At 46.7% G+C, this 8837-nt stretch overlaps 1 long non-coding RNA gene across 1 annotated transcript; it reads left to right on the top strand.

The window, feature by feature from the left end:
* Positions 1-3039: 3039 nt before the first annotated feature.
* On the top strand, positions 3040-4198 carry LOC119445442 (uncharacterized). The gene is made up of 3 exons (XR_005190577.2): positions 3040-3117; positions 3230-3301; positions 4007-4198. It is a non-coding gene; the product is annotated as an uncharacterized LOC119445442 (long non-coding RNA).
* Positions 4199-8837: the final 4639 nt, after the last annotated feature.

An 8837-nucleotide genomic window follows, 5' to 3' on the forward strand; every position in this document is an offset into this window, starting at 1 on the left:
TGTGCGATGGTTGCGGTCTCCTAGATACTGTCGATGCACGGTAAACTTTAAATCGGTCGAACCAGAAGTTATATAAATGAGCGCTTAGAACTTGCCCTTTCGATAAATACCGGAACCAGATCATATTGACCCTTGAAATCGGAGTTTATCGGATAAATCCGAATTGTCAAAAATTCCCCCTCTCTCTCCTCTCCTACGCTCCCCCCCCCCTTTCTCTCCTCTAGGAATCCGGAGCGGCGCGCACGACAGGTGGTGCGACAGCTGCATACTCCGCTGGGGGCGCCACGGTATTTTCGCGGTATAAAAATGACGGAGCGCGCGCGCCTCATGCTCTCTCCTGTGCAGCGCCACGATGAGCGCTCGGGCTGCTGCCGCGAAACCATCTCCCGCTCAAGCTAACAATCTCCCCGCTGCTTCGCATCCACACATGGTTCCCTTTAGCGGGAGATATGGAGTAATTTTTTCAACAAAATTGAGAACCCCCTGAAGCGAGTGCGATGCCTTTCATTAAGTATACTCCAAAAATTTTATGGGTGTAAAATAACGCGTAGAGCAAGAGTGGGATGTTTACTTTCACCTTTCTCCCTCACACAAGGCTTCCTCTCAGCCGAGGGGGCACTAAAAGCAGTGCGCTGCCTACTTCTGCCTATATCCCGACCACCTAGAAGCTGTTAGCCTCTGGTTGGTCGGGATTTTTCGTGGCCGCATGCTCACACGCATGCTCCAAGAGGCATCGCATGACGTAATCAGGCGATATCGCCACGTGACGATGTTGTTTTCACGTAACGTAACATTTGACAGGATGATGTCATCACGCGACCTTCGGTGTGGTAACGTCATCGCGCGACGTTTAACGTGATGATGTAATCACGTTTCGTCATCATGTCAAACATGGCGTCACCACTTGGTCACATAGGTTTTGGTACCATCGGATGTTAGCGCCGGATTTTTCACTTCAGGGGCCATATCATGATATCGCATTTACGAACAATATACCCCCTCAGCAGTTGTAGTGGCGCTTTTCCCCAGCTTTGCTGGACATCTACTTTCGCAGGGCCGGGATTGCGAGTGAATTTCTTCCCTTCCTTCTTTAGTGAGATTTAAGTGGAATTGTATATTTGAGTTAACACTTAATATGTCCTTGTGGGTTTATTTATTTGTTTTGTATTATCAGATTGAATTGATTGGTTGATTTGGGTTTGTGTTTGTGATTGATTTGTGATTGATGGGTTTTTGGGCTGTTCAAGTTGCTTGCGCACAACATTTTACCCAGAACCCCACCACGTAATTCTTTTCACGGGAAATAAATATTATTATTATTATTATTATTATTATTATTATTATTATTATTATTATTATTATTATTATTATTATTATTATTATTATTATTATTATTATTATTATATTAGTTGCATAGCGTGCACAATGTGCCCTTTTGCTGTGTTTCTTTTTCTCTATAGCGGTGGTTTTAGCATGTTTGCGAAATGCGCTTTATTGCCTGAACGTTCTTTCCTATCACCTCTCGTGTTCATCCTTTGCTCATTGGACAATTTATTGTTTATAGAGAAGCTGGCGAAACAAAAGAGTGCAGTATTTCTAATTTATTTAAATAAATTACTGACCGTTGTAGTGGACGTCGGTGTGAGGTTCCGTATAAAGTCCAAACAAGGTAACATCGTCGCCGCGCGCCGTACCCTGCATGTGCGGGTGAAAGCTTACAAGGGTCAGCCGATGACTGCGGCGCAATCTCGCGCGCGCGAGGGATAAAGGCAGGGCGGAAGCACGCTTCTTCTGTCGCGCGCGAGGCACGGGCGGGGGGGGGGGGGGGGGGCGAGAAGGGGGGGGGGGAGCGTTTTACTCCGGCGGCGCGGCCGCGCCGCATCTTGAAAGCGATCTGCGACGTGGAAAAAGTGCGCGCCCGCGCGGGCCTCATGTTCACAGCGATCGGCGATGTGGACAAAGTGCGACTAGTGCCGGTAGCTTGGTATGCGCTGTGCTTTAGACGTTTACTTCGCCTTGAAGCGACAGACGGCACGAAGGTCAATTCGCTCGCTGCTGCTGCCGCGCATGCTCACTCCAGAGTTCTGACAGCGAGTTCCCGCGGCCATCGAGCGCGATGTGTTCATGTTTACCTGTGCACGCGTTACACCGTGCTTGTTAATTTATTTAGTAAGCGAATGTTCACAAGTTGACACGGCCGATAAAACTACTGTTTAGTTCGCATAGTTGTCTCCTAATCTGCTATCGCAATCGATGCTTCGCCTTTAGGGCGAAACTGCGACTCTTTTTCTTTTTTTTTCCGGTCGCTGATCATGTTCATCTAATGGTGAAAAACAGTGACCTGCGCCACTGTTAGTGTCATCGCGGGAATTATGAATTGCGAAGTTTACTCGGTGAACAACGTCGCTGTGCGCTGCATGATGGAAGTGGACAAAACGAACAAAGCGCCTAGAATATCAGAGTTACCAGGAGTTTACAATATTTCTAACCACCCGAAGGGCCGCTGTATTTAACGTACACCGAAATCTGAAGGCACCACCGCAGCAGCACAAAGAGCCACAAATGCTGCCATGGAATATTTGCAGCGCACCGGACTAGACTTCAGACGTTAAGGAAACCACACTGTTATGCGATTGTTGCATGTACGCAGCCCTTCTTGCTGTCCTAGTCGTTCCTCGTTATTTTTTGTCCCTTTTCCTCCTTTCCATGTGCATATGTAGCAAAGCCAGAACAAACTAGCTCAGACCGACCTATCGGCCTTTCCTCTAATAAAGCATCACCATCCTCAGTACACTGGCATGTTTTAATTATTCTGTTGTTCTGTTTTATTTTTTTAGCTCTTACTTTTTTTATTCCGTCTCAGTCGGAGTGAGGCCGTAGCAGCAGGAATCAATGCCGCGGCCTCGCGATCTGCAACCGCTCAGCCACTGTTAATAAAACCTTGCGGGGCTCTGTTTTGATAACGAAATCTAATCGAAGTGTTATATTTCGCTACGTTGACTGCGGCCTTTTCTTTCTTTTTGTATGTGGCGGGCGGCAGACCTTATAGCCCTATAAAAAGCTCAGATCGCCTCAAGCTTCTATTCAACGGCACTAGGCAGTACTGGTACAAAACTCGTAAGTGTATAGCGTAAGCAGCTCTGCTACTACGTAAAGTCATACGCCAACGTCTCCCCCGTTTTTTTACGCTGTTTCTTCACTTGTCTCTTTCTTCATCCAACCTGCGAAGACCCAAAGTTCCAGCAGATTTTAGATACCGACTATTCGACGTGGGCCCTCGTGCACCACTGCTGGGAAGGCGGTGAGTGAAAGACAGTCGACGAAGCCAGCTGATACCGAAACTATAGATTTCTGATGCCTAATTTGCCGCCGACTCATGGGCGCCAGCAGCTGAGTGTAACGTAGTTGCTCCGTCTTAGTAAGTCCAGCATTGTATTATCATTCAACTGTTGTATTGCTTGTTTTTCATTTGCATTCTGGATGTGTTTTGTATATTGGACCGCATGTCTACAGTCCATGTTCATATATTCCTCCTTCACTATTGCCCAGAAGGGCACTGTGGGAGACTATAAATAAAATAAAAATAAATAAAATCAAACGCCATATAGTGTCAAAGAAGCCAGGGATTTCTCTCGCTGTGTAGTACATTTGAAGTAGTGAAAAACTGTGCATTGTCCATAAATTACAGGCGTGTAGACCATGCATCCCGTAAGCGCCATAACAGGCATATTTATTAATATTGGTAAAATCATAGACCAAATGGTACGGAATATTAGGTGATTCTTGAATAGCGCCCTCTAGCTGTTTAAATAACCCCTACGAGGGCACATAAAACCACATTTTTATTCAGCCTTCCCTACGCTTGCAATAAAGCCAGCGTTCACGCCACGTTTTAACAGCACATTAAATCACAAATTCTTACTTGACACTTCAAAATGCAGTGCAACGAAAATCATTACTTATCTACCCATTTAGTAAATCTGACTCGCGACGTTGTCTGTTACAGGCTCTGGATCCTGGTTCATGCTACTTCTGAGAAAACCATTGAAGGCGATACCCGAAACCGTAATGGCGAGGGTCAAGAGCTCCATGGCCAAGGCTGGGCGCACAAAGAAGTACTGGTGGAAGCGTACTGGCTGTATGCTCCCGGAAGATGTTCAAAAGCTCGTGATAGTGGACGGGCTTGTGCCATAGCGTAGCCATAAAGATGCGTCGTTGAACGAAATGCGTGACTTGTTCGTAGGACTGGCTATATTAAGCAACAGCCAGGCAGTGTTTTCGGTCAAAAAAAAAGAATAAAAGATTGCAGTTTCACCTGAGACGCAAAACTGCGGCATTTTCAGCAAATTCTTAGACAATTACACGAAGCAAGGTTCGTATTTTTTCCAGGCCAAATAAATTACAGTAAACATTCACTTGCTAACCAAAGACGTATGTGTCACCCGGGAGCAGATAAACAGATCCCACTCAATGACCGTGAGCACCTCGCTCTCGCAACACTGGCGGGATATAAGGTGCACCGGCAGCGGCGAGAGAACGCTTCGTTGCCGCCGCTCGCCTCACCATTTCAACGGTGCCGCGTCTCCGAAACTCGGACTACGCCACCTGCAACTCTAGGTGCGCGGGGAAAACAGCGCGCGGGAAACCATCTCTGTTTGGCCTTAGACATTACACCGCCGCAGATGACCTGCAAGTATACGGCGCGCTCGCCGGGTATGCGCTCAGCCGCGCAGAGAGCCACGCGCTCTCCCGTATATACCGTAGCGCTCGCTCGATCACATCACCTCCAACATTGGGCGCGCGGGAAGACGGCACGCATCAAGCTACACACGTATCCTTCTCTGCTCACCTTCGCCCGCTTGCCCTCGCACGCGAAGCATACGGTGCGCGGGCCACTCATTCTCTTGGCCCTCGGACTTGAACACGGAATATTGCAGCGATGGCGAGAATTCCACTGGAGTGTACATATCATTGATATCACAATAAAGGTTGGCATGTGAGTAGGCTATATATATATTTTTTTCTGAAATATCAATAGTTGATAGTTTGTGCTCGGTGTCCTGGGTGTGCATACTCGCTCCAGTCTGGCCCGTTGATTGTTGCGCGTGAAACCAAGTATGTTTAACCACATAGCGCACTGCAGTTTTTCTCGCAACTGACGATATTTAATACGATAACCATTATTTGCATACTTCAAGCACTTTTCAGTCTGCCGGTATCGTTCTGTCTAACCACTTTCACGGCGCTAACTGATAGATGGCGCGACTTGCCCGGCGCGACGGCATAAAAGTGCACAAACACGGGATCTTCTAGCTGACGATAAAATTAAATGATTCACACCTGAAATAGGAGCCTACGCAATCGCGTTTAGATCATTCTAAGTCAGAGATACGAAAGCCCAAATCTAACTGCGATATGACAGGCCGCATTTAGCGAAACTTTCTTGGGGGCATTCGTTGCGTTTCGGATAGAGGGGCTGTTAGGGACCACCTCGGCATTGAAACATAACGTTACTGGCACGCCGCAAAGAGAGGGAGACAGTAAACTTTATGCAAAAGAGCACACGAGCGTAGGTAGCTCTATACCACTGTGGCGGTGAGTGGTCCCCTCAGTCCAGGAGTCCAGCAGCCTTAGCTGCCCTTCTCGCTCGATTGGATTGCTTGCGCAAGCCCATACCGTGTGTTAAAGTGTTGTGCATTGATCGCAGTGTGGGCATTTATAGGAATACAGCGCAGGGTGTATGGAGACACTCAAATGCGGATGTGTGTTTGTTTGGCGTTCTTGCCATATTACAGCTTCCTCTCGCGTTAGAGCATTATGAGGCGGCGGTAGTGTTCTTCGCGAAAGGCGATATTGTTGTGGGATGTGCGTGTAGGTTAATGGTATGAGCTTGGGGTTGCACTGCTCGGCGCGGCCCTCTGGAGGCTCCCGGTGTGCATGCGCTCGGGCGTAGGCGTGTGCATGCTGATTTCCGCAAGCAATTAAGAGCATGAAAGCTCTAAATATTGTTATGTGCCATGTGGGCAGAATAAGACGATGATGGATATAAAATATGACAGAGAGCGCCGAAGGTAAGTCCAACGTCGAAGGAAATCCAATCCAATCCGAAAGTAAGTCCCTGCCAAATTGTATCCCGACCATCATGTTCAATCTGGCATGCTCACGTGGATTTATAAAGTGGAATAAAATTAGTACGGCAACAGAGACAGATAGGTGCTATTGTGACACTAGACATTTCGAAAGCCTACGATAGTGTAGAATGCGTAATTTTATTGAATACATTAAGAAATCTAGAGATTCCACATTATCTTGTTAACCGGATGTGTGAATTTTTCAATGGAGGGAATTTTTACTGCTTCAAAGAGTATTTTCTTCGGATATACTAAGCTTTCCGTGGTGTTCCTCAAGGAGCTGTCCTTATTGGCGTTAATATTTAACATACTGATGAGTTCCATTCCTCCTCATCAAGATGTACAAAGGTATGTATACGCAGATGATATTGCTCTCTTCGCATCAGACAGTGATATTCACTCCCTCTGTTATCGACTGCAGAGCTACCTCTACACCATAGAAACCTGGTTAAACAAGATTCGTCTATCACTTTACATAAGAAAGTGCTCGATATTCGTTTTTCCTCTTAATAATTGTTAACATATCGTTACGCAAACCTCTCGAGACTATACCTCAAGTGGAGTCGGTGAAGTATTTGGGTGTAGTCTGACAGTTCCCTCAGCTGGCTTGGCCATATTGACCATATAATTAAAAATTGAGTGACAGCAGTTGGCATGCTGCGTAAGCTATGCTGCAGTCGGTCGGGGATGCGGGAGGCCCACTTCCAATGAAATACGAAATGTATGTACGGCGCATTTTAGAAATTGGATGTGTATCATTTCTGCTGCGCCAGCTTATAAATTAAGCCCCCCTTGTTCTTCTTGAGTGGAAAGCCCTGCGACTCTGCTGTGTATGCCGAAATTTGTTTCCAATAGCGTGCTGCATCAAGAAGTCAGGCTGGCTTCAATATTGTGTAGATTTCGTTTACTGATGGCACAAACAATTTTAAATCTGTATGAATCCCCTATTAGATGATTGTAACTACTAATAATTTCCCAGCCTGCATTATTCTTTGGCGTACACTGGCCTCGGTGTTATACACGACCGGTGATCGTTGTACAAAATTGATCAAAACCTTAAATGTACGTATCTGGAGGTCACCTATTGTGATGTGCGAGAGATTCTACAAGTCATCTATGACGACATGTACCCAAACAACGCAACAACTTCTCTCTCATAATATTAAATGAACTATTTCAAGATAATTTATTGAGTTAGCTATAAAAATGGTCATTGCGACAGGCACCTTACAGGTGAACAAAAATGCAATTGGCCTTTTCGCTCCTGCTCTATAGGCTGGTCATTCTCACTCAGGATTCCGCACTTCTTATCCGTATTTCTGGCGGAATTTCTAGCTACGGTGTTAGCCTTGCGCAAGATAATTTCATCAATGTAGACGGTAGTCATAATAACTAATTCTCTGTCTTTATATTCATCGGTCACATCAAATAGTTCAACTAACTTATTGCGTAAATTTCGTTTTCTAGTGCCTGCCCACATAAATTTAATTAGATTGCTTTGGGTGCCTGGACATAAGGGATCATTCATGAACAAAATGGCTAGCAGTCTTGCGACAGCGGCCCTCAATGGCCCTGTATTATCATTAATTCATGCACCAGCTTACCTAACTACTGCTAGATTGAGGAGATGTGCAATTAGAAGATTGTGAACCTGTAGCTATACCTAATTTTTCAGAATATCCGCGCCTCCTATCCCCTTGACAAAAAATTCCTTTCACGCCAGAAAAAGTGACGTAATTTTTACCCGATTACGTTGTCGGGGATACCGACTTAAATTTTTATCCTCATAGGGCTGGTCTCACGTCCTCCCCTCTGTGCCAAATATGTGGAGAAGATGACACTGTGGATCTTTTTTTTTTATTGCGATAGCAATTATATGGACACTTCAACGGATTTCTGCCGTCGGCGTCGCCGTCGCCGTCAGGTTCCCTATAGATAAAATCTTCGCCGCGCACCGTATGCCCGAGCGGAAGCGTGCGGGGACGCGCGCTATCACGGAGAGCGAACGCACTCAATCTCCCACGCGCAAGCAAGGAAGCGGGAAGCAGCGCCGGAGGGAGCTGAGGGGGGGGGGGGGGAGGGGTGCGCACTTCTACTCTGCCAGCAACGGCGCTCGTCGCTCGCTCGCTCGCACCGTCGCTTATCTCCACACGGCTCTGACCTTTATGCGCCGTGCATTCGCCGCTCAGTTTCCGTTGAAGTGATAGACCGCACGTACCTTCGCCCGCTGCTGCGGCGTATGCGCTTGCTGCCAGCGTTTTGACAGTCGTTGTCTGCAGTCATTCAGTGTGATTTATTCATGTTTGTTTGTGCGCACTCACACCACTCTTGTTCAATCAGTTAGTAATAGTCGGGCCACATTTTCCAACGCACGCTACACATGCAATGCTGCCCGGATCGGCAGTGCAGCGCTACAGGTGTGTCCCTTCGCACGCGCTGCCCACGGGAAGCGCTTCTCATCAACACCACCGTCTCACACGCACCTTCTCGTGGTCATCGAGTCTCTCTTCATGTCGGTCTACTTACGGCGCAGCACACCTGCTTACTTAATCAGCTCATGTTTACTACAATTCATATTGCTACCAAAGCCGCTCACCTTACTTCGTATGACATTGCTGTGTTGCTATCGCATTCATTGCTTCGCCCTTAGGGCGAAACTGTGACATTTTTCTAGTTCTGTCACCGTATTTTTTTTCTTTTTAAGAA

The sequence above is a fragment of the Dermacentor silvarum genome, chromosome 3 (genome assembly GCF_013339745.2).
Source record: "Dermacentor silvarum isolate Dsil-2018 chromosome 3, BIME_Dsil_1.4, whole genome shotgun sequence".
Taxonomy (NCBI): domain Eukaryota; kingdom Metazoa; phylum Arthropoda; class Arachnida; order Ixodida; family Ixodidae; genus Dermacentor; species Dermacentor silvarum.